Source organism: Bos taurus, chromosome 5, assembly GCF_002263795.3.
Source record: "Bos taurus isolate L1 Dominette 01449 registration number 42190680 breed Hereford chromosome 5, ARS-UCD2.0, whole genome shotgun sequence".
NCBI classification, from domain to species: Eukaryota; Metazoa; Chordata; class Mammalia; order Artiodactyla; family Bovidae; genus Bos; species Bos taurus.
In genome coordinates, this window is record NC_037332.1 from 4,461,187 (window position 1) to 4,488,628 (window position 27,442).

Here is a 27,442-nt window from a genome sequence, read left to right on the forward strand (position 1 = left end):
GGATACGGGTTTGAGAAATGCATTCTTTTCAAATTAACAAGAAAAATAAACCTAGTAATCATTTTCTTCATCTTTCAACTCATAAGCCCTAAGCTCTCAGGCAGAATGTTTTAACTAGATAACAAGGATGAAATAAGCATATTATCTCAAAGAACTATCATGAATAACATTACCCTGATTGTGTACCTCAGAGAATATTTTCAAAAATTATTGGAAGAGTTAATACATTGATGATCCAGTTAGAGAACACATGTATTAGCAGTGTCCTTGTAGCGAAAAATAAATGCCATGCCACAGTTTACAGGAAACACGAGGAATAATGAAACCAACACATAAATAAAATAAATAAATAAGCAATCCCTGCCACCAAATAGCTTCCCTAGTGGTTCAGATGGTAAAGCATCTGCCTGTAATGCAGGAGACCCAGGTTCAATCCCTGGCTCGGGAAGATCCCCTGGAGAAGGAAATGATATTCCTTAGATTGACGATAATCAAAAGAGGTTAAAAAAGGAAAAGGTCTTTCAGAGAAACACAGCATCACAATATTTTAAGGGATATTTTCTTCTGGGCTGGTAACCTTTGAAAGATTCCATCATTTGTCAAGTTAGGATGAAATAAACTCAGATCAAATGGAAAAACAACAAAGCCTAGCAAAATTATGCTGAATCATCTCTTTTTACCCTTTCTTCTGGAAAGTTCAAGCAAATAACATTAGTTTTATTCTATTTGTGGAAAATAGCTATCCACTTACAACAGTCAGACATTCAAAAATATTGAAAAAGAAAATGACTTATTTTTCATTATTCTAAGTAAACGTAGTACTGTTTTACTGATAGCCTCACCACTGTGGGGAATCATGAGAGAGAGAGAGAGACAGCTGACCACTGTGCCTGAATGGAACTGGTTTGTGGCAGAGTTTGACATTTTAAATAAAAATGTCCAAAAGTCAGGTCTTTTCACCTATATATAGATACCCATGCCTAATTAAACTTTTCAAGAGGAATAATTGAAGCTCAAATACCTCATCTGAACTGCTACATAAAATAATATGCTTTATATTTGGTTTATAAAAATGGTGCTCATGTAAGGCTCACAATTTTGCCGTTCTGAGCCATTAAACAGTCTAAAACACTTGACATAAAGGGATTTTAGAAAACAAAGACTATCTATCTTTATAACATATTATTTCAGTAGCTGATTCCTTAATATTTTGGCAAACTTTCATATATGCCAAACAATGTAAGCAATATTTCACTATTACTTAAATCTTCTACCACAGTTTGGAAATAAAATTTTGTGTATTCACCTTAGATGTAAATATAGCTTCTTACATTTTCATTTACAGAATTGAATGGCTCTAAATCCTTTGAAATTTAAATAAATTCAATAACTAGGATATTAATTTCATTCTTAAGAACTCATACTCTTAAAAAAAGACTACAAATGTCAAATATGGTATATTGCCAATAAGATTATAAAACAAATTTGCATCTGGGTAACAAAATCCACTACAAATTCGGGGGAAATTTCCTTTTTGGCTATTACCACACACTTCTGTAGCCATCAAACTGAGAAGGAGTTAAAGAAAATTAGGAAAAATAAGATTAATTTGGATCTAAAAATTGTATCATTAAATCATAGAATAAAAAAGATCCTACTTTTATCCAATTATGCTCCAACAGCATAAATTTACGTAAGCAAAAAATATATAAAAAGGCCTAGAATACGATCTTTAAATGTTTCACGATAGCCTTCAGTTCAGTTCAGTCACTCAGTCATGTCCAACTCTTTGCGACCCCATGAATTGAAGCACCCCAGGCCTCCCTGTCCATCACCAACTCCCGAAGTTCACCCAAACTCATGTCCATCGAGTTGGTGATGCCATCCAACCATCCCATCTCATCCTCTGTCATCCCCTTCTCCTCCTGCCCCCAATCCCTCCCAGCATCAGAGTCTTTTCCAATGAGTCAAATTTTCGAATGAGGTGGCCAAAGTATTGGAGTTTCAGCTTTAGCATCATTCCTTCCAAAGAACACCCAGGACTGATCTCCTTTAGAATGGACTGGTTGGATCTCCTTGCAGTCCAAGGGACTCTCAAGAGTCTTCTCCAACACCACAGTTCAAAAGCATCGATTCTTCGGCACTCAGCTTTCTTTATAGTCCAACTCTCACATCCATACATGACCACTGGAAAAACCATAACCTTGACTAGATGGACCTTTGTTGGCAAAATAATGTCTCTGCTTTTCAATATGCTGTCTAGGTTGGTCATAACTTTCCTTCCAAGGAGTAAGCATCTTTTAATTTCATGGCTGTAGTCACAATCTGCAGTGATTTTGGAGCCCCAAAAATAAAACTGACACTGTTTCCACTGTTTCCCCATCTATTTCCCATGAAGTTATGGGACGGGATGCCATGATCTTAGTTTTCTGAATGTTGAGCTTTAAGCCAACTTTTTCACTCTCCTCTTTCACTTTCATCAAGAGGCTTTTTAGTTCCTCTTCATTTTCTGCCATAAGGGTGGTGTCATCTGCATATCTGAGGTTATTGATATTTCTCCCAGCAATCTTGATTCCAGCTTGTGCATCTTCCAGCCCAGGGTTTCTCACGATGTACTCTGCGTATAAGTTAAATAAGCAGGGTGACAATATACAGCCTTGATGTACTCCTTTTCCTAATTGGAACCAGTCTGTTGTTCCATGTCCAGTTCTAACTGTTGCTTCCTGACCTGCATATAGGTTTTTCAAGATGCAAGTCAGGTGGTCTGGTATTCCCATCTCTTTCAGAATTGTACAGTTTATTGTGATCCACACAGTCAAAGGCTTTGGCATAGTCAATAAAGCAGAAATAGATGTTTTTCTGGAACTGTCTTGCTTTTTCCATGATCCAGCAGATGTTGGCAATTTGATCTCTGGTTCCTCTGTCTTTTCTAAAACCAGCCTGAACATCTGGAAGTTCACGGTTCACGTATTGCTGAAGCCTGGCTTGGAGAATTTTGAGCATTACTTTACTAGTGTGTGAGATGAGTGCAATTGTGCGGTAGTTTGAGCATTCTTTGGCATTGCCTTTCTTTGGGATTGGAATGAAAACTGCCCTTTTCCAGTCCTGTGGCCACTGCTGAGTTTTCCAAATTTGCTGGCATATTGAGTGCAGCATCATCTTCCAGGATTTGGAATAGCTCAACTGGAATTCCATCACCTCCCTAGCTTTGTTCGTAGTGATGCTTTCTAAGGCCTACTTAACTTCACATTCCAGGATGTCTGGCTCTAGGTGAGTGATCAGACCATCGTGATTGTCTTGGTCATGAAGACCTTTTTGTACAGTTCTTCTACGTATTCTTGCCACCTCTTCTTAATATCTTCTGCTTCTGTTATGTCCATACCACTTCTGTTAACATTTCATGTTAGCCTTGGTAGTTATTAATGCATTCTTTGCCTAAACAGGTGAGAACATGAGTACTTATTTTGATTGTTTTGTCAATTATTAATAACTGTAATACAAAAATAAGTGCTTTGGGAGAAGATCACGGAGCTGTTGATATCTGATCTTTTTTTAAGAGTCAATTTTACAGGTGCTAAATTTTTTAAATATTAAGGTTTTATTTAAATTTTTTAAAGTTATTAGGGTTTTTTTTTAATATTTAAGTGTTCTAGAGTATCTGCTTCATGAAGGAAATGGTCTTTAACCTGTTTTATTCACTGACACCAAAGAACTTAGAAAAGTGCTTGTAAAATAGTAAGCAATCCATATAATTACCTCAGTATTTCATATCAAGAGGAAGAGTTTTCTAAAGTTGAAATTTCAAAAATTAAAATCTTGAAATTTTGCCTTTGAGGGTGCTTCCATTTATAAAAACAATATATTTGAGCTTTTTATTTAGCATATTTTGGATATAGGACGGATTTTTCTTCCAGCTTAGGGTTTACACCTACCAATTCCCTTAACCCAATGTCAAGAAAATGAAAGCTCTGATTCTTTAGTGAATTTTGCTTTCTCAAAGAAAATGACAGTGTAAGACATCTGATTCCATCCTGTCTTTTGTTCCGTTTCAGAATAAAGATATTAGGACTTCAGTTGTTGTTCAATCACTCAGTTGTGTCCGACTCTTTGTGACCCCCATGGACTGCAGCACACAGGCTTCGCTGTCCTTCATTATCTCCCAGAGTTTGCTCAAACTCATGTCCATTGAATCTGTGATGCCATCCAAGCATCTAATCCTCTGTCGTCACCTTATCCTCCTGCCCTCAATCTTTCCCAGCATCAGGGTCTTTTCCAATGAGTCAGCTCTTCGCATCAGGTGGCCAAAGGATTGGAGTTTCAGCTTCAACATCAGTCCTTTCAATGAATAATCAGGACTGATTTCCTTTAGGATGGACTGGTTGGATCGCCTTGCTGTCCAAGGGACTCTTAAGAGGACTTGAGAAAAAACTACACGTTAAAAACTAATACCAGATCAGATCAGATCAGTCACTCAGTCGTGTCCGACTCTTTGCAACCCCATGAATCGCAGCACGCCAGGCCTCCCTGTCCATCACCAACTCCCAGAGTTCACTCAGACTCACGTCCATCGAGTCAGTGATGCCATCCAGCCATCTCATCCTCTGCCGTCCCCTTCTCCTCCTGCCCTCAATCCCTCCCAGCATCAGAGTCTTTTCCAATGAGTCAACTCCTCCCATGAGGTGGCCAAAGTACTGGAGTTTCAGCTTTAGCATCATTCCTTCCAAAGAAATCCCAGGGCTGATCTCCTTCAGAATGTACTGGTTGGATCTCCTTGCAGTCCAAGGGACTCTCAAGAGTCTTCTCCAGCACCACAGTTCAAAAGCATCAATTCTTCAGTGCTCAGCCTTCTTCACAGTCCAACTCTCACATCCATACATGACCACATGAAACACCATAGCCTTAACTAGATGAACCTTTGTTGGCAAAGTAATGTCTCTGCTTTTGAATATGCTATCTAGGTTGGTCATAACTTTCCTTCCAGGGAGTAAGTGTCTTTTAATTTCATGGCTGCAGTCACCATCTGTAGTGATTTTGGAGCCCAGAAAAAGAAAGTCTGACACTGTTTCCACTGTTTCCCCATCTATTTCCCATGAAGTGGTGGGACCAGATGCCATGATCTTTGTTTTCTGAATGTTGAGCTTTAAGCCAACTTTTTCACTCTCCACTTTCACTTTCATCAAGAGGCTTTGAAAAATGCATGCCTAAAAACTATATCATTTTTTAAAAATGTATTTATTTATTTTAATTGGAGGCTAATTATCTTACAATATTGTAAGGGCTTTCACCATACATCGACATGAATCAGCCATGGGTGTACACGTGCACCCAGTCCTGAACCCCCCTCCCACCTCCCTCCCCATCCCATCCCTCTGGGTCATCCCAGTGCACCAGCCCTGAACACCCTGTCTCATGCATTGGATCTGGACTGGCAATCTGTTTCACATATGATAATATACATGTTTCAATGCTATTCTCTCAAATCATCCCACCCTCACCCTCTCCCACAGAGTCCAAAAATCTATTCTTTATCTCTGTGTTTCTTTTGCTGTCTCGCATATAGGGTCATCGTTACCATCTTTCTAAATTCCATCAGATCAGGTCAGATCAGATCAGTCACTCAGTCGTGTCCGACTCTTTGCGACCCCATGAATGGCAGCAACCAAGGCCTCCCTCTCCATCACCAACTCCTGGAGTTCACTCAGACTCACGTCCATCGAGTCAGTGATGCCATCCAGCCATCTCATCCTCTGCCGTCCCCTTCTCCTCCTGCCCCCAATTCCTCCTAGCATCAGAGTCTTTTCCAATGAGTCAACTCTTCCCATGAGGTGGCCAAAGTACTGGAGTTTCAGCTTTAGCATCATTCCTTCCAAAGAAATGCCAGGGCTGATCTCCTTCAGAATGGACTGGTTGGATCTCTTTGCAGTCCAAGGGACTCTCAAGAGTCTTCCCCAACACCACAGTTCAAAAGTATCAATTATTCAGTGCTCAGCCTTCTTCACAGTCTTAGATATGCGTTAATATACTGTATCGGTGTTTTTCTTCTGACGCATTCCACTCTATAACAGGCTCCACTTTCATCCACCTCATTAGAACTGATTCAAATGCATTCTTTTTAATAGTTGAGCAATATTCCATTGTGTATATGTACCACAGATTTCTTATCCATTTGTCTGCCAATGGACATCTAGGTTGCTTCCATGTCCTGGCTATTGTAAACAGTGCTACGATGAAAGAGACAATGGGGTACACTTGTCTCTTTCAATTCTGGTTTCCTCATTGTGTATGCCCAGCAGTGGGATTTCTGGGTCGTATGGCAGTCTAATTCCAGTTTTTTAAGGCATCTCCACACTGTTCTCCATAGTGGTTGTACTAGTTTGCATTCCCACCAACAGTGTAAGAGGATTCCCTTTTTTTCGCACCCTCTCCAGCATTTATTGCTTGTAGACTTTTGGATAGCAGCCATTCTGACTGGTGGGAGATGGTACCTCATTGTGGTTTTGATTTGCATTTCTATAATAGTGAGTGATGTTGAGCATCTTTTCATGTGTTTGTTAGCCATCTGTATGTCTTCTTTGGAGAAATGTCGATTTAGTTCTTTGGCCCATTTTCTGATTGGGTCATTTATTTTTCTGGAATTGATCTGCATGAACTGTTTGTAGATTTTTGAGATTAATTGTCAGTTGCTTCATTTGCTATTATTTTCTCCCAATCTGAAGGCTGTCTTTTCACCTTGCTTATAGTTTCGTTGTGCAAAAGCTTTTAAGTTTAATTATGTCCCATTTGTTTATTTTTGCTTTTATTTCCATTATCCTGGGGGGTGGGTCATAGAGGATCCTGCTGTGGTTTATGTCAGCGAGTGTTTTGCCTATGTTTTCCTCTAGGAGTTCTTTAGTTTTTGGCCTTACATTTAGATCTTTAATCCATTTTTAGTTTATTTTTGTATATGGTGTTAGAAAGTGTTCTAGTTTCATTCTTTTACAAGTGGTTGACCAGTTTTCCCAGCACCACTTGTTAAAGAGATTGTCTTTTCTCTATTGTATGTTATTGCCTCCTTTGTCAGAGATATGGAGGAAATGGCAACCCACTCCATTATTCTTGGGTTACAAGAATGGGTTACAGTCCATGGGGTCACAAAGATTTGGACACAACTAAGCAACTAACACGTTGTCAAAGATAAGGTGTCCATAAGTGCGTAGTTTTATCTCCAGGCTTTCTATTTTGTTCCATTGATCTGTATGTCTGTCTTTGTGCCAGTACCATACTGTCTTGATGACTATTGCTTTGTAGTATAGTCTGAAGTCAGGCAGGTTGATTCCTCCAGTTGCATTCTTCTTTCTCAAAACTATACCCTTTTTATCATCTATACTTAATACAGAAACTCTTTATGCTGCTGCTGCTGCTAAGTCACTTCAGTCATGTCTGACTCTGTGCGACCCCATAGATGGCAGCCCACCAGGCTCCCCCATCCCTGGGATTCTCCAGGCAAGAACACTGGAGTGGGTTGCCATTTCCTTCTCCAATGCATGAAAGTGAAAAGTGAAAGTGAAGTTGCTCAGTCGTGTCCAACCTTCAGCAACCCTATGGACTGCAGCCTACCAGGCTCCTCTGTCCATGGGATTTTCCAAGCAAGAGTACTGGAGTGGAGTGTCATTGCCTTCTCCTGAAACTCTTTATAATGCTATGTAAATACAAGGTTTATTTGTATGAGTATGTATAATATAATCCTAGGTAAAAGAGAGTGAATGCATGTTTTATTATTAATAAAATTATTCTATTCCCCAGAATATTTCTTTCTTCCACTAGCAACAAATTTTATTTTTATAGTGTTGAGGGATTTTTTTTTTTTATAGTTTATATGTAAAAATGTGCTGGGAAAATGCTAAAGTAATGTATTCCATGTAGGTCTATTCTGTCACAAATATTATTAGTTCACTTATCTAGTATGTGGTTTCTTTGTAAGTCGGATATGATATTGTTCAAAAATGAAATATATACCTCAGCTATATGGTATTTCATAAGCTATATGATACTTAAATTCAATTATTTGTGTGTGTGTGTGTCTGTGTGTTTTACTCTGCTCTCTCAATGAAGTTAAATGGTGGGACAATTTCAAAGGAGATATTTGATTGAGGTTTTTGCTGACTTTGAGTCCATTGAGGAGGAAAAACTCTCTGATCCCTGATTTTTAATGTCGCCTTTAATTCTCACTTCATTCTTGCCACCAATCTCTGTGGCTACTACAAATGGAGAGATAACTTATAAATTTCCGTGTAATAAACCCAGATAAGAAATTCTCAGATAATAGCCCTGGGAAACAGCAACTGATTTTAGTGTGTCTACTTACTACTACTACTACTAAGTCACTTTAGTCGTGTCCAACTCCGTGCGACCCCGTAGACGGCAGCCCACCAGGCTCCCCCGTCCCTGGGATTCTCCAGGCAAGAACACTGGAGTGGGTTGCCATTTCCCTCTCCAATGCATGAAAGTGAAAAGTGAAAGTGAAGTCGTTCAGTCGTGTCCGACTGTTAGCAACCCCATGGACTGCAGCGCACCAGGCTCCCCCGTCCATGGGATTTTCCAGGCAAGAGTACTGGAGTGGAGTGCCATTGCCTTCTCCAGAGTGTATACTTACAGATCTTCAAATAAATATATATTGGACTGCTATTCCAGTACCATAAATGTCACTTTATTGTTCCTGAATAGAGCTACCGGGGTAAATATTTTGAAAATAAGCATTATCTGAATTCCTATTCCCCTTTAGTTCTTGGATGAAAAGAACTGAATTAGTCACTCTCAACAATTCACCCCACTCCAGTACTCTTGCTTGGAAAATCCCATGGATGGAGGAGCCTGGTAGGCTGCAGTCCATGGGGTCACGGAGAGTCGGACACGACTAAGCGACTTCCCTTTCACTTTTCGCTTTCATGCATTGGAGAGGGAGATGGCAGCCCACTCCAGTGTTCTTGCCTGGAGAATCCCAGGGACGGGGGAGCCTGGTCGGCTGCCATCTCTGGGGTCACACAGAGTCGGACATGACTGAAGTGACTTAGCAGCAGCAGCAGCAGCAACAATTCACAGCTCTCTTTTTTGGCCACGCTCACAACTTGCAGGACCTTAGTTCCCTGCCTGACCAGGGTTTTAACTCAGGCCCTCAGCAGTGAAAGTGCAGAATTCTAACCACTGGACCACCAGAGAATTCTCAGATCTGTTATTTCTTTTTGTATATTTTCAGAATCAACACTCCCAGAACTGTCTGCCTCATAGAAAACCATTCTCAAATATTTAACTTGTTGCCTGAAAAATACTTTGTAAATAGAGAACACATGCCATTGTCTTATGTATATATTTACCACGTGTTGTAGATTTCACTTTTTGCTGTAGTTTTCCCTGGGCATTATGCTTTCACGGTCTAGCATTACTGCCTAGTACTGTTTCAATTGTTTGTTGTGATCCATAGGGCTTTTCCATTGCCCTAGAAGTACACACCTAGGTTACTTTTTTCTGATGCCAAAATTAGCATTACAGTGAAATTCTCCATAGCTGTCCTCTGACATACTTGTTGAGATATTCCTTGGGATCTGTAACTGGGTGTGATTGCAGAGTACATGCCCACTTACTGTCACTGAAGGGGGCAAGACTATTCTGTAAAACAATAATATCATTTACATTCGTACAGAAATGAAGCCTTTCCACAACTCACTGATGCTTGGAAATAATCAGGCTTGTTAAATTTGCCAACTGACCAGACTAGGACAGCAGTGCACTGTCCCTTTAATTTGTACTTTTCATTAGGTTGTGACCATGTCTTCATGTGCCTTCTAGTCATTCATATTTCTCTTTCTATGAATTACTTCTTTGCTCATTTTTCAACGAAAGTCCCTGGTGTGCATGTGCGCCCACATTTGCATATTTCCTTGAAAACCAGTTTTTAAGTGAAAACCAATTTTTAGAATTTAAAAGTGACATTTCACAAAATAAGTCATTTGTTAGATTTTGCATGTGTCATTTCATAAACTGAAACTGTTAATGTTAATGTAGTAAAATTCATGATACATTTTTGTTGTGGTTGCCAACTGTATTTTTTATTAGCTCAGAAGGATTCCTTTCCAACAGTTCTTAAATCCACTGGAATCCAAGAATGATGCAACTAATCTCTCCATAGCAATCAGTTTTGCCAGTGCTGTGTCCTGTGAAGCAGTCCGCCTTTCCTGTACACATGGGTCCGAGTTATTTACTCTCTGCCATTGGTTTTACGTTTGTTAATTTTTCATAAGCATCACACTGTACCTTTGGACTATATTCTAATTTTTGTAGAGTGAGTCCCCTTCTTTGCTCTTCTTTTTCAAAACTGACGTAATTGTTAGGGACATTTTTATGTTTCTACATGAATTTTAGCATACACTCATGAAATGCTTCAAAAATTCTATTGAGATATGACTTGATTTATAAACATGTTAAGAATTAATACATTTTAGTAAGTTATTTCATCTGTGGTGAGATTCTGTCTGTGAACATGAAGAGATGTTTATTTATGCAGGTGTTATGTCTTTCAACAGTTTCCATTTTTTTCCAAAAGGCTTTTCAATATCTTTTCTTGGATTATTTGTCTTCCATTTTGTTGTTTGAGAATGATATAGTTTTCTAATATAATATCTAGTTGACTATTTGTAGAATTTAAAAACATTATTGATTTTTATAAGTCTCTTATGACAAATTAATTTTATCCAGAAGCTTTATGAATTGTTTTATTAGTTCCATAGAGTTTTGGGTGATTCTGTAGGGTTGATCAAATAGCATGAAAAAAATGACATTTTTCTTTCTTCTAATCCTATAAGGATTGTGTTCCTTTTTTCCTTCTAAAATTATGGCCTTTTGTAAATTGTTACAGAGTAACAGTATTAAGGTATATCTCTGGTAATGCCAATCTTAAACAGAAAGTATGTAATTTTCTGAGTTTCTTGCATTTGTTTGACATTACAGCTTTTAGAAAGCTACAGAAAAATTCCCTTATCTGTAGCTCCCTGAAAGTTTTTAAAAACCATAATTGGTATTACTTTTATCAACTTATTTTCCTGAGTCTATTATGATCATTGTTTTCCTTCAATTAATGTGGTAAGCTGATACGTTTTCTGATGCAGAATAACCACTGCATTCTTAGACAAAAGTCTAATTGATCATTATGAAATATTTTGAGTACGTTTTTTGCCTTCTGCATGGTTATAACTTAAATAAGTATTAGTCATTGTTTCTTTGTTCTTTCATTTTCCTGTTTTGAATCAAGTTTATATTAACTTCAAAAAAGTACGTTGAAAATTTTTCCTCTATCTAATACTCTGCAATAAACATATAATATGAAGATAAGCTGTTCTTTGAATTTTGGGAAGAACTCATCAATAAAATCAATTGAGTTGTGACTTCTTGTTGAGAAGGTCACATAGGCTTTAATCATCACTGGAATTTTTTTTCTATTTTGTCTTGTACCATTTTGACATTTTACATCTTTCCCCCAAATGTAAACATTTCTGTTTAATACTCAAAATTTATCATATATTTTTTCATAATATCCCTTTCCTATCTTGCAGTTACGATTGTGTCTGTAATTAGATATCTGCTTTCATTTTGTATTTTATATCTAAATTGCTTCCATTTTCCTTGACCTGATGATTGTCTATTCATCCGTCTCATCAAGAAAGAGGTTTTCCTTGGTTACATCGTTGTTTGGTTTCTGTTCCAGTGATTGCTTCCTTCCTCTTCTTTGCCTGGATTTGTTTCTCTATCATTTTGTCAGTGGTTTACTAATATCAGTTCAGTTCAGTCACTCAGTCGTGTTCAACTCTTTGCGACCCCATGGAATGCAGCACACCAGGCCTCCCTGTCCATCACCAACTCCCAGTCCACCCAAACATATGTCCATTGAGTTGTTGATGCCATTCAACCATCTCATCCTCTGCTGTCCCCTTCTCTTCACGCCATCAATGTTTACTAGCATCAGAGTCTTTTCAAATGAGTCAGCTCTTCGCATTAAATGGTGGAAATATTGGAGTTTCAGCTTCAACATCAGTCCTTCCAATGAACACTCAGGACTGATCTCCTTTAGGATGGACTGGTTGAATCTCCTTGCAGTCCAAGGGACTCTCAAGAGTCCTCTCCAACACCACAGTTCAAAAGCATCAGTTCTTTGGCGCTCAGCTTTCTTTATAGTCCAACTCTCACATCCACACAACTACTGGAAAAACCATAGCCTTGACTAGACAGACCTTTGTTGACAAAGTAATGTCTCTGCTTTTTAATATGCTGTCTAGGTTGGTCATAACTTTTCTTCCAAGGAGCATGTGCCTTTTAATTTCATGGCTGCAGTCACCATCTGCAGTGATTTTGGAGCCCCCCAAATTAAAAGTCTGTCACTGTTTCCCCATCTATTTGCCATGAAGTGATGGGACCAGATGCCATGATCTTAGTTTTCTGAATATTGAGGTTTAAGCCAACTTTTTCACTCTCCTCTTTCACTTTCATCAAGAGCCTCCTTAGTTCTTCGCTTTCTGCCATAAGGGTGGTGTCATCTGCATATCTGAGGTTATTGATATTTCCCCTGGCAAACTTGATTCCTTTATTCTTTCCCACTCTATGAAAAATGAACTTAAAGCAGAACATTGCTATGTCACACATGTGTTGGTATGTTGTGCTTTCACTGTTACACAATTCCATGTATTTTCTAATTGGTCTTATGAGACCCTCTTTCAGGTAAGAATATTTAATAGTATATAGATTTATTGCATTTTAAGCTATTCTCTTGTTATCAATTTCACTTTATTGCATTATGATCAAAGAATATGATTTTTTGAGATGTTGAATCTTTGAATTTATGTAGATTCCTTTTAGGGTTAAAGCAAAAGTTGATTTCTCTGAGTGGGTTTGAAAAGAATGTATGAAGTTATATATTCATTCCAGCTCTTCTGTTCTAGATCCATTGTTCTTTAACATATCGATTTGCTCCTTATAAACTTAAGAAATAATCTTAAATTCATTAGTCTGTTATTAAAACTATTAATCCAACTTACTTTTGGTTGATATTTGCCTGAAATATCTGTTACTCTGTATCATTATATTTGAACTTCTGTTGTTTTGTTTCAGGTGAGTCTAAGTACTGCACAGTGCTTCTGATTATCACTTAGGAAAGTGTTTTCATATACATTGTTCTGTTGATACTTCCACTTCACAAAAAGTGAAATGACCCGCCCAGTTCTTAGGCTTTCAGAACCTCAGTGCTTTCCCGTAGACCACAGCAGAGAGAGCGGAGTTTGCCACTTTCCTCTTTACATCCAGTGTCCCCATTCTGACTGCCTTCCATGGAAATGCCATATTCAGAAGCTTCGACATTCCCACTCTCACACCTCACTTCTGTCTCATTCCCAAAGTGTGTCACTAGGTGACTTCCCAGCTCATCGGATTTGAGAGAATTTTTAAATAGGTAATGATTAATTTTCCTCCTTCTCAAGGGGTGTTTAAATAATTAACAGCAACCTCCAGTGCCTCAACTCAAGGCAATGAATAATGTGGTAATTTCCAGCCCTTGGCAAGTCTAGTGGGATAAATGTTTTTGAATCATGGGGTGTGGGAGTAGCCAGTTTCGGGCTTGTCATGAGCTGAATCACCTGTGCAGGCAGCTCAGCCCACACTACCCACACGACAGCTTAACACTCTGAGTAGTCAACCTAAAGTTACAGGTGTGTAGAGAAGACCCAACTTCAAAAGATGAAAAATTTCAACACTTTTACAACCACTGAAATCCATTAAATTTACATATTCATTATATATGTATATATGCTACTTATGAAGCATTGATAAGAAATTTAATTTTATCCAGAAAGTATAATAAAAGCATGTTAACATTTTTACTCTATAGAGTGTACTCACATCATATGGGAACAGTTAAGTCAACTAATAGATCAATTAAAGTCATAATTTTGAGTTTTTGTTCAATTTGTCAATGAAGATTTTACTATGGTAAATGCCCCTAGGTGTTCTATACCCCCAACGCATCCTCTACCCTTTTCCCTCTTGCTCATGTCACTGCAGACACACAGGTTCCTTGCTGCTCCCTAATCATACCAATCATGCATGTGTGCTAAGCCTCTTTAGCCATATCGGACTCTTTGTAACTCCATGGACTGTAGCCCGCCAGGCTCCTCTGTCCATGGGATTCTCCAGGCAAGAATACTGGAGTGGATTGCCATGCCCTCCTCCAAGGCATCTTCCATGACCCAGGGATCTAACCCCTCTGTGCTGCATCTCCTGCCTTGCAGGCAAAATCTTTACCACTGAGCCACCGGGGAAGCCTCCATACCAATGATACATTTCTGCATTTCTGTCCTCTCAGCTGGAAACACTGTTGTCCCAGGTTTCTCCTAGGACTACAGCTACCTTGATTATCCAATACACATGGCACCTATACCATCCAATCACTTTCTTCACATGCCTATCTATCTATTCAACCCTTATCACCAAATAGCATATAATGGATGTCATTTGTTTCTATAAATTCTATGAAAGCAAAGACTTTGGTGTGCCAAAAACACTATGCCTAGGACTTCCCTGGTGGTGCAGTGGATAAGAACCAGGTTGCCAATGCAGAGGAGCCAGATTCAATCCCTAGTCCGGGAAGATTTCACATATCGTGGAGCAACTCAGACTTTGTGCCACAACTACTGAGCCCACTGTGCTACAACTCCTGAAACCCGCCCACCTCGAGTCTGTGCTCTAGTCTGTGTTTACGAAGAGAAGCCGCCACAGTGAGGAGCCCTCGCACCAAATGAAGAGGAGCCCCGCTCACTGCAACTAGAGAAAGCCCATGCACAGCAGCACAGACCCAGGGCAGTCAAAAATAAATGAAATAATAACTAGAAAAAACACTCTAGCTACGAAAAAAATTGGGGATTCAATAGTTTTTTGTTAATGGATAAACCAAAAGAGAATTTAAGTACTATGCAAATTACAATAGATATCCTATAACTCTAAATTAATGACATATCAATGAAAATAGTATATTTCTGCAGTGTCTTAAATGGCATACTGTTTTATATAAATAAAAGACATTATTAAAATGTTTTGGCTTATGACAAATTCCTAATTATTGTTTTTACCAGTCAACATTTGTGGAGGATTGAGTTTATAATCATCTAAATCATGTTTAATTGAAAATATCTGGAGATAAAAGCATGCTAATAAAATCAACAAATATCTAAGTACCTATTGCAAATGTTTAGATTTTTTTATACTTCTATCAATTGAAAGATCAATAATCTATTTTGTTTAGTGATTGAGATTTCAGGCTCTCAGAGTCATTGCTGGAACATATAATAAAACTGGGTGGCAGATGGTTTTAACTCCACCACATAAATCAGGTACAAGAAGCCTAACATGGCTATATTTTGGTCATCAGATTAAATCCATCTTTATGCCCCTCTTTGCGTGGATATTAATTCAACATTAGTCATTAATGGGGGAAATTTCTCTCTTTGTCTCTAAGATTCTATGAAGATGCCAGGATTTTATGCAGTCCAGCAAATGAAGGTCTTTTATTCTCACTAAAAGCTAAAGGCATGCTTCGATTTCAAGTTGGCATTTTTTTTTTGGAGGAGGTAACATGCCAAGGACAACAGAAGCTATACACTATCTGACTCTTTCTTCACTTCCATCTTATTCTCCTTTGCCTTCCGTGAACACAAGAAACTATAAATACAATGCAATTTACCAGGCTCTATGGCAGCTTGGGGAGCCATGTGGCAGCTGAGCAATGAGTTGAACACAGAAGCTCACTGGTCTTGGTTCTCTCCCCTGGTGCATGGTATATGATTCACTGGTACACAGTTATCTCCACATTCTTTTTCCTGCAACAGCCATGTGAAGCTGGAGGTATAGATACCATATGAAAAGCAAAAGAATAAAAGTCAACATGCTAACAGTGGCAGAAGAGAGAGCCAGCAAGAGCCTGTGTCCTTGATGGCACTGCTGAACAGCTGGGGCAATGCCAAGAACCAGCTACGTATGTGCTAAATGTTATGGCCCCAAACCAAACACCTATTTATTTAAAATATTTTAAGATTCTGTTTCTTGTAGCTGAACACATTGCTAATTGAAATGCCAGTCTTGGGCAAGGGGATCTTTGTCTAGCATTTTAGCCCTGCTACCTACTGTCTCAGCTCGGTAGGTACACCATGCTGTCATTTTCTGCAGTTAGGGCTGCTTCTCTGGGCTCTGGTGATAAAGTGAGCACAGTTATCTGCTAATGGCTGGTAACCTCCGAAGCCTGCCTCCTTCGTGGCCTTGGTGAATTTCACCATTCCACAGAGTGAGCACTTCCAGCTTTTGCCCTCCAAGCACTTATTTTATTCTCCTCCACCATGGAAATATCAAGCATATTCCCTGCAAATGAGCCTTAAACCCTAAACTGAGATCACTTTTAAAGGGTGAGACAGAGAAATAAATGAAATAGGGAAAGTAGAGGATGATGTTAAATACTTTTTTTCATATTAATTTCCCAGTTACACTATTATAACCTATCCTGTTTTGGCATAAGTGTTGATATTTAATTTAGTCATTCAAAAGATCAGTTTTAAATTCCAGAGTCTGCCTCAGTTAGCGAGCAATCAACTGAATGATAGACACATCTAGTACATTGTTGATTAAAATACCAAATAACAAATTGCTATGTTTCAAACCTTAATCTTCCCCATAAAAAAAAAAATCACAGACACAACCTAAGTTAATTTGAAAACAGATTTTATCACCAAGGATAAAAGAAAAAAAGTATGATATCAACTTTATGTTAGCCACTTGAAATCACCTTTAATCCAAAGCCTATGTCTTATGCTCACGTCAGGCACAGTTTAAAAACATCTACCTTTATCTAGAAATAAGCAGAACTTATTTGCAAAATATTTAAGTATATTGTCTCATTTTTTTCTGGCTAAAGAGAAATGCTGTCATTTCCTCCATTTATTAAAAATAATCACTCAACTCCACTTTCCACATCTACAGTTGCCCTATTTCTCTGCTCCCTTTTGTAACAACTTTTCTAAAGAGAATTTCTCCATGTGTTGTCTCCAGGTCTTCATTCTCTTAAACCTATCTTAATCAGATTTTTACCTGTGTCACCAAAGCTGATCTTGTCAAGGTTGCCAATGTCTCCGCAGTGCTAAATCCAGTGACCAGTTCTCCCAATTGATTGTTTCCTCCTCCTTCATTCATTTTCTAAGCTTTCAGTCCCCTGCATTCTTTTCATTTCCATCCCTCCTCACTCTTTGGTCATTCTCAATCTCATTTGTTGGTTATAACAATCTCTCCCTTACCTGGAAGTGTCCCAGGAATCAGTCCCTAGATCTCTTCACTTTCCCATCTACAGATAACTCCCTTGGCGATCTCACCCATTAGGATACCTTTAAGTGCCATCTTTATGTCAACAATTCTCAAAGTATGTTTTCACCTCAGACCTCTTACTCAACCTATGTCATATCTAATAACCAAGCTGATATACCCATTTACATCTTTAAACTATCCACTTGTTCAACGGAAATCTTATATTTATACATACATAAATATGTGTGTGTGTGTGTTCATCACTCAGTTGTGTCTGACTCTGTGACCCCATCGACTGTAGCCTTGCTGTCCATTGGATTCTCCAGGCAAGAATACTGGAGTGGGTTGCCATTTCCTTCTCCAGTGTATCTTCCCAATACACACACACACACACACACACACACACATATAAGGAAATTAAAAATCAATTTTCCTAAGAAGCCAAAATACAGGGTTAATCAATTTATTTTCTTAGAAAGAAATTTACAAGTAACAAATATAAATACACTTTTTGTGCCTAGCCAGTTTCTTCAACAGCTGAATCTTTCACATATTAATATGAAGTTTTGGAGACAGTGCTATAGATATTCTAGAATGTATTTTTACATTAGTAAATGTACTTTAGAAAAAGTTTTCTTTTCCCAAGTGTGCTGTATTTTCCTTCGTTCAAAGAAAAATATGCCAAGTTATATGCCTCAAGAAGAGTTCAGTTCAGTTCAGTCGCTCAGTTGTGTCCGACTCTTTGCGACCCCATGGATTGCAGCACGCCAGGCCTTCCTGTCCATCACCAACTCCCCAAGTTCACTCAGACTCACGTTCAATGAGTGAGTGATGGCATCCAGCCATCTCATCCTCTGTCGTCCCCTTTTCCTCCTGCCCCCAATCCCTCTCAGCATCAGAGTCTTTTCCAATGAGTCAACTCTTCGCATGGGATGGCCAAAGTACTGGAGTTTCAGCTTTAGCATCATTCCTTCCAAAGAAATCCCAGATCTCCCTTAGAATGGACTGGTTGGATCTCCTTGCAGTCCAAGGGACTCCCGAGAGTCTTCTCCAACACCACGGTTCAAAAGCATCAATTTTTCGGTGCTCAGCTTTCTTCACAGTCCAACTCTCACATCCATACATGACCACAGGAAAAACCATAGCCTTGACTAGACGGACCTTTGTTGGCAAAGTAATGTCTCTGCTTTTCAATATGCTATCTAGGTTGGTCATAACTTTTCTTCCAAGGAGTAAGCATCTTTTAATTTCATGGCTGCAGTCACCATCTGCAGTGATTTTGGAGCCCAGAAAAATAAAGTCTGACACTGTTTCCACTCTTTCCCCATCTATTTGCCATGAAGTGATGGGGCCAGATGCCATGGTCTTTGTTTTCTGAATGTTGAGCTTTAAGCCAACTTTTTCACTCTCCACTTTCACTTTCATCAAGAGGCTTTTTAGTTCCTCCTCATAAGAAAGAGTTAGCTTATCTTTATTTTTATCTCAGAAAAAAACAAAATCAAAATATCTTACTGACATTGTTAATAATGTTGGCCACTGCTTCCACCCTTCTCAAGCTAAATGAGGGCATGTTTTCCATTTTCATAGGATTGTGAGAAATAACTAAGCAAATAACTATGTTACTATAACCACTGCTTTAACCAATTCATAATTAAACTCCCTCTTAATGTTAAAAAAAAAAGACAAAACCACTTTTTGTGGATTTGGTAATTTTCTACAGAATTCTCAATAAGCTAGGGAAGTACTACTACCACATCAAAGATTATGTCTAATTTGGATGGTCCTACTGTGACCCTGCGGAGAAGGCAATGGCAACCCACTCCAGTACTCTTGCCTGACAAATCCCATGGGCAGAGGAGCCTGGTAGGCTGCAGTCCATGGGGTCTCGAAGAGTGGGACATGACTGAGTGACTTCACTTTCACTTTTCACGTTCATACATTGGAGAAGGAAATGGCAACCCACTCCAGTGTTCTTGCCTGGAGAATCCCAGGGACGGGGGAACCTGTGGGCTGCCGTCTCTGGGTTCGCACAGAGTTGGACACGACTGAAACGACTTAGCACCAGCAGCAGCAGCCAGCAACACTGTGACCCTGACGGTAATCTTGGAATCTTTAAGCCTACTTTGCAGAATAAAATAAAAGTTATATATAATATTTTTATATTCTTCATAAAATATGCTAAGACTTTCCAAATCATACTGAACCTTTAAATTACCAGAGATTTCGCTGATTTCTATTTATTGTTATAAAATGTAAACAACTCAATCTTTGGAGATTTAGTTTGTAAACAATAGGAAAAAAAAAAAACCTTCGAAAGTATATTCATTTTGATGCTTGGATGAATTTGAAAAGAAGATTTCATTATCTTTAAAGGCAACCTTGAAATGGATTTAGAAACTGTTACCAAAATTTTGTCCCATGATTATTACCTGCAAAAAAAACCATACTAGAAATAAAAACTATGTTACTACTCTATGAAAATTCTTTGCAAAAAAAAATCAATGATAACATAATAATTATAATCATAATTCAGTTCAAATTTACTGAGGAGAATCCCTGAATTCAATACTGTGCTAAGGATGCGTGCATGCATGCTAAGTCACTCAGTGGTGTCTGACTCTGTGTCACTCTCTGGATTGTAGCCCCCCAGGCTCCTCTGTCCGTGGGATTCTCCAGGCAAGAATACTGGAGTGAGTTGCCACGTCCTCCTCCAGGGGATCTTCCCGACCCACAGATCGAACCTGCCTCTCTTACACCTCCTGCACTGGCAGGTGGATAGTTTACCCTAGCCCCACCTGGAAAGCCCCTGTGATAAGTATACTATATGCATTTTCTCATTTAGAACTCATGACAGAATTATGATATAGATATTACTATTCTCAACAGTTTACATGTTTCTATAAAATTTAAATTACTTGCTCGAAATCCATATCACTAGTAAAGGAGAACAAGATTCCAACTCAAATTTACTTCGACTCTAAAGCCATTTGCTTTACCATAGGGCAACAAAGGTCCGTCTAGTCAAGGCTATGGTTTTTCCAGTGCTCATGTATGGATGTGAGAGTTGGACTATTAAAAAAAACCGAGCACCGAAGAATTGATGCTTTTGAACTGTGGTGTTGAGAAGACTCTTGAGAGTCCCTTGGACTGCAAGGAGATCAAACCAGTCCATCCTAAAGGAAATCAGTTTTGAGTGTTCATTGGAAGGACTGATGTTGAAGCTGAAACTCCAATATTTTGGCCACCTGCTGCGAACAGCTGAGTATTTGAAAAGACCCTGATGCTAGGAAATATTGAAGGCAGGAGGAGAAGGGGACAGCAGAGGGTGAGATGGTTGGATGGCATCACCGACTCAACAGACATGAGTTTGGGTGGACTCCAGGAGTTGGTGATGGACAGGGAGGCCTGGCGTGCTGCAGTCCATGGGGTCGCAAAGAGTCGGACATGACTGAGTGACTGAATTGATCTGAACTCAACTGAAGGGCTTCCTAGGTAGTGCTAGTGGTAAAGAACCTGGCTGGCAATGTAGGAAATGTTAAGAGATGCGGGTTTGATCTCTGGGTCAGGAAGATCCTCTGGAGAAGGACATGGCAACCCAGTCCAGTGCTGTTGCCTGGAGAATCCCATGGACAGAGGAGCCTGGTGGGTTAGAGTTCATAGCGTCGCAAAGAGTCAGACAGGACTGAAGCGACAACATAACACACAACACAGGTTAAGTAGGTTTATCTACAAATTACAATAGAATGATGATTTGTGCTAATTGGTGGGGGTGGGGGTAGATCAGGGGAGATCTTTAAAGTGAATTTCTGATCTTAGAAGTTAATTCTGGCATTGCTGTTGATAAGTTTAGATAAAATATATATGAGGTTTAAAATAATAGTAAGCACAAAATCTGTTGCAAATTGAAGTGTAACTTAGACAGTTATTAGTGTCCAAGAAGGCCCAAACCAATAGGTGAGGCAGGACAGCAAGAGGTCCAGGGTCAGTGATGACGCTGTGTCTACCATATCCCAGAGACTTTATGAAGCCCTGGAGCTACTGAACAAAGGAACTAGAGAAAATAATGAATTGTTGACTATAGACACACAAGAAAGAACCAAATGATAAGATGTGTTGAATGGCAAAGTTAAACATTTGTTTTATTCCAATGTTGATAGATTGACAACTAGGAAAGAACATGGTGAGATGCAAATTCAGAAGATTCAGTCTAAGTAACAGTTCACTTTAACAAATATGTACTGAGATTCTTCAGTGAGCTTGGAAGTTTGCCTTGCAGTAGGGATAAAGTGATGAATATACCTGTTGGGGGACTCTAAGGGACAGTGTCCAAAAAAAGAGTGGGTCTTACTAAATCATTTTATCATATTTTGGGCAGTAAAAGGAAAAGAGATGAATGGCAACAACTTAGTTTATTTACAGCTCCCTTTCAATTTAATCATTTCAAAAAGGGAAATTTAATTCTTTCAAAAAATGAAAGCTGTTTTATTAATTCTCAAATTATATTTATGATATTATAAAAAATCTTCTAAATGTCTGTTTCAAAATTAGCTTACAGAGTGGTTGGAATTCCTCTTCACCTCTCCCTACCTATGTAATTCTAAAAATGCTTTTTTCATTTCGTTTTTGTGATTCACCACAACTTACAATATCGACTAAGGAACTAGACAAACTGCATTTCATTGGACCAGTTAAACAGGCAAGGAAGATTTTATTTAAGATTATTGCAATAAGGGACAGAGATTAAACTCAACTACACTGAAACACAAGTGGTAGAGTTTTTAAGCCCTGGAGTGAGCCAGTAAAAAGTACCAGAGGACATTAGAGGGGAGGTTGGTTAATGTGACTGGATCATCGGTGTTTGCTAATTGGCACTTAAGAAATGCATATATATGGAATTTAGAAAGATGGTAATGATAACCCTGTATGTGAGACAGCAAAAGAGACAGAGATGTATAGAACAGTCTTTTGGACTCTGTGGGAGAGGGTGAGGGTGGGATGATTTGGGAGAATGGCACTGAAACATGTACAATATCATATGTGAAACGAATCGCCAGTCCAGGTTCCATGCATGATACAGGATGCTCGGGGCTGGTGCACAGGGATGACCCAGAGGGACGGGACGGGGAAGGAGGAGGGAGCGGGTTCAGGATGGGGAACATGTGTACACCCGTGGCAGATTCATGTTGATGTATGGTAAAACCAGTAAAATATTGTAATTAGCCTCCAATTAAAATAAATAAATTTATATTAAAAAAAAGAAAGTTAGGCTCCTACCTTCCCACAGAGACTAGGAGTTAGAGGTGCTATCTTTTGTGATTATTCTATTTCAAAGAAATGGATCCCAGGAACTTGAAAAAGATATTCCTGGGTTGTAGAAATGGTGAGAGCTAGAAGGCTTACCCTTCCAAGGGGCAGAGAAAGAATTTACACTAGCAAGTTTTCAAAAGTAAACACTTTAAGAAAAAGGGATGTCAGGGGCCAATGCCAGAAAGAAACATGTGGTGACCTAGAGGGGTGGGATAGGGCTCGTGAGAGGGAGGCTCAAGAAGGCAGGGATATGTGTATATTTATGGCTGATTCATATTGTTGTAGGGAAAAAACAACACATACTGTACACAAATCATTTTCCAATTTAAAATAACTTAAAAAATAGTGTTTTGTGGAATTGAGAGGAATGGTAAGGCATCTTGGTCATAACCATCAGTTGGCAATTCAAAAGATAACATTTGTCTTCATGAAACAGTCTCCTAGTTCACCTGGTTTAGTTAGAAGAAGGATTATTTGATGGTGTGAGGCTGCAGAAGTTTCTGCCTGTGGATCTCAAGTGAACCACTTATGTCAGAAGATGCTTTCTAAGCAGCAATTCTACGTGTCTTTCTTCTACAGGTCCAACATACCGCATGTCAATACCAGAACATTTGGTGCCAAGAAAAAATGATATTAAAAGCAAAAAATGTTATTTTACCTTAATATTTTGACATTCAATGTTATGGTTGCTATGTGTTATCAGTTCTAAAAAACAAGTAGGTGGATCTGAGCCTGAAAAAATTTAATTTTGGGAAAATAAACCTTATATACTTGTATCTTTCCTAGGAATCTCATTTGTGTCATTAGGGAATTTCACATTAAAAGGCAACATGTTCTCAGTAGTCCTCTGTCATTTTGTGCTCTTATGATAAATTTTTTAAAAACTTATGTAAATTCATTTTACACAAATCAAAACAAATATAAAGCCAGTAGTATTTTATATTTTGACAGTCAGCTAGTTCTGAAAATATTTAACTTTAACACTAATGTAAAAGTAAAGAAAGGATATTGCTTTGTCAAAACTGAAACAAGCAAATAAAAACAGAGCATCTAAGAGGAAATTGTCTAAATTCACTAAAGAATATGAAAATTTGTGGTCTCTTCTCTAGCATCCCTGTGACGGAATGGAAACCTTTCAAGGTCTCCAGTGAAAAGAAGGTCTGGCCTTTTTGTGCAGAATTTATTCTAACATGACTTATGAAGCTGAATTATATAATTATTTCTTTACCTTTGACTTGTCCTTTCATTTATTTCACACTAACTGACCTTGCTTCAGGCGATATTCAGTGTTTGACTTTATCTCTGGCTTTTCTTTGCCTTTGTATTTGCAGCAGTGAGTGTGTGTCTGTGTGTGTGTGTTTTGATCGGTATTGTCTTAGATTCTGGGGCTCTCTACCAGTCATCTGCCTAGAATTCTTACAATTTTTTTTAAGTTTTTTGCCACCCAATGTGATAAGGAACATCTACTGCAACAGGAGAAAATACCACTGTACAGTGTTTAAACTACTGTCTTTGTTTCCAGATAGAGACCAAATTACTGGTAAAATGTCGGGTCTCAGGGAAAAAAAGAAAAGAAAGAAAGAAATACACAGTCATTCCTTAGGTACTGACTTCATGCTTAAGTCTTCGCAATAAAATTACAGGTTTTATTTTTGATGAGAAAGTTAAGTATATCTTTAAGTCATATACTTTCTCTTGGCTATTAAGAAATAACTGGTTTTAAATTAACTGTTCAGTTCATTGCTAACAGATCTCAAAAGGAGATAAAAACACCGAGACCATTGATTAAAGTTTAATCAAAGCTTTTAGGAACTACGATCTTCAAATTACATTAAGAATGCTTTTATATCCTAGCTGTTTCACCTCACTAGTCACTACTCCTAAGACAAATGTGAAATTGTCACTAATGCCAAAGTCATTTTAATCATTTTGGTGTGATGACAACTCTTTCTAACTCAGAAAAAACTCTAAGTGTTTACCAAATTTATAACAAAGATCAAAAATATTTTCCCTCAAAAATAATATACTTGAGTTAGATGGAATGTCCTTATATCACTTTTTGATTATAAGAAATACACTGAGAAATGAAGATTTAAACTCTATGGATTTACAATACACCTATAAAATTCTTTTTAATGACATCTCACTTTGGAATCACATTTGATGACTACGAAAAAAAATTTTTCCTAATACAGGTACTTGGCTGATCTGCTAGTAAAAGACTAGCTAACCTATATGATAAATTCACTTCAGTTCAGTTCAGTTGCTCAGTCGTATCTGACTCTTCCTGACCCCATGAATCGCAGCACACCAGGCCTCCCTGTCCATCACCAACTCTCAGAGTTTACTTAAACTCATGTTCCTCAAGTCGGTGATGCCATCCAGCCATCTCATCCTCTGTCGTCCCCTTCTCCTCCTGCCCCCAATCCCTCCCAGCAGCAGAGTCTTTTCCAATGAGTCAGCTCTTCCCATGAGGTGGCCAAAGTACTGGAGTTTCAGCTTTAGCATCAGTCCTTCCAATGAACACCCAGGACTGATCTCCTTTGGAATGGACTGGTTGGACCTCCTTGCAGTCCAAGGGACTCTCAAGAGTCTTCTCCAACACCACAGTTCAAAAGCGTCAATTCTTTGGCGCTCAGCTTTCTTCACAGTCCAACTCTCACATCCATACATGACCACTGGAAAAACCATAGCCTTGACTAGACGGACCTTTGTTGGCAAAGTGATGTGTCTGCTTTTCAATATGCTATCTAGGTTGGTCATAACTTTCCTTCCAAGGACTAAGCGTCTTTTAATTTCATGGCCGCAATCACTATCTGCATCACCATCTATTTTTTGGACCCCCCAAAAATAAAGTCTGACACTCTTTCCACTCTTTCCCCATCTATTTGCCATGAAGTGATGGGACCAGATGCCATGATCTTAGTTTCCTGAATGTTGAGCTTTAGGCCAACATTTTCACTCTCCTCTTTCACTTTCATCAAGAGGCTCTTTAGTTCCTCTTCACTTTCTGCCATAAAGGGTGGTGTCATCTGCATATCTGAGGTTATTGATATTTCTCCCGGCAATCTTGATTCCAGCTTGTGCTTCTCCCAGCCCAGCATTTCTCATGATATACTCTGCATATAAGTTAAATAAGCAGGGTGACAATATACAGCCTTGAAATATATATGGTATTTATCAAATCTACAAGTTTAATTCATGCTCATTTTTTTCTTTGTTATGTTTCATTTGCTAATAATATGCATATAAGTCTTTTGTAAAATAATATACATGTCTAGGCTTCATCTCCAGATATAATTTAAAAGGTTTAAATTTTATCTGGCATTTGTTTTTTTAAGTGACATCAACAATTTTTTTGATGCAGAGCCAGGATTAGATATCAATATTCTAGGTGAAGTTTTCCATGCTTGGAATGATGTCTTATGTATCTGTGCTTCCCTGGGCTGCTCTAATGGAAACTATGGACTTTGGATAATCATATATCAATGCAGATTCATTAATTGTAACAAATACCACTGGTGTAGAATGCAGAGAGTGGGGGATGTTGTGCATGAGTGGGAGCAGGGGGTAAATGGGAAGGCTGTATTTTTTGCTTAATGTTTTTATGAATCTAAAGCTGTTCTAAAATATAGTTCATTTTTTAAAAATTGAGGGCTAGGCACCTGGGATTCTCAATGGAGAATACATAGTCTTTGAACATTTTAATGTTCAAAGTGCATATTCATTGGTCTGTCACTTTGACATGACAGTTTGATGAATAAAGAAACCATAATACTAATGCAATTTAATTATTTAATCCTTAGATAATGAAAAATACCATATTCTCAGAGTTGTTTCAGGGGAGAACAGGAAATAAAAGATCAATAATAATGATACTGCAACTATGTCAGGGAAAATTTATATAAATCTATAGTATTCATTTAGCTCTAAATGTCTTCAAGCATGTTATAAATCCTCCAAAGTCCTTGCTTTGTATTATCGTCTTTTAATATATTCACTGTCTCTTTCCAAGTTAAGTTCACTCTTGCTCATTCATCTGTCTTGTGATTTATTTCAAAGATAAACTGAATATCTTCCCCTTTTTTCTGTAAGTATTTAATCTTGATTTTTAATCAAAATTTGATGGCAATTATCATGTATTAAAATGCATTCTTTCCCCATCCTATATAATTTTCCTTTTTACAGTAAATCCTACATCCTGACACCATAGTTAACAACTTTTTGTCAGTAATTATATTTAGACAGATTTTCTTTTCTGAATCTTGGTTTCTTAATAGTCTCTTAATAATCAACAGTCTCTTAATAGACTTAATAATCAATAGTCTCTTAATAATCTAGCTCTTTTAGACCTAGAAAAGATTCAGTAAAGTGTTGGATTTGTCAACCTTATTTCTCTTTTCCATTTTCCCTTTCCTCTCTTCCTGTTGGTCGCATAGAATTTACAGGTAAATAAACACATAACCCTGCAATGAAAATGGAATGCCAGCCACATGTGGTGTACTGCTGAAACACTCATCTTTTATCCAAAAGCAAGACAGAAGTCATATTTAGAAGATACGGCATTTATAAGAGGGCTTCCCAGGTGGCAGTAGTGGTGAAGAAACTTCCTGCCAAAGCAGGAGACACGGGTTCAGGGAAGATCCCCTGGAGTAAGAAATGGCAACCCATTTCAGTATGCTTGCCTAGAGATTCCCATGGACAGAGGAGCCCGGCAGGCTGCAGTCCACGGGGTCACACAGAGTTGGATACGACTGAAAGGGCTCAGCACAAGAAGCTC

The 27,442-nt window shown here is 38.4% G+C and overlaps 1 non-coding gene across 1 annotated transcript; it reads left to right on the top strand.

The window, feature by feature from the left end:
- Nucleotides 1–376: 376 nt before the first annotated feature.
- Nucleotides 377–448, top strand: TRNAY-GUA (transfer RNA tyrosine (anticodon GUA)). The gene has a single exon. It is a non-coding gene; the product is annotated as a tRNA-Tyr (tRNA).
- Nucleotides 449–27,442: the final 26,994 nt, after the last annotated feature.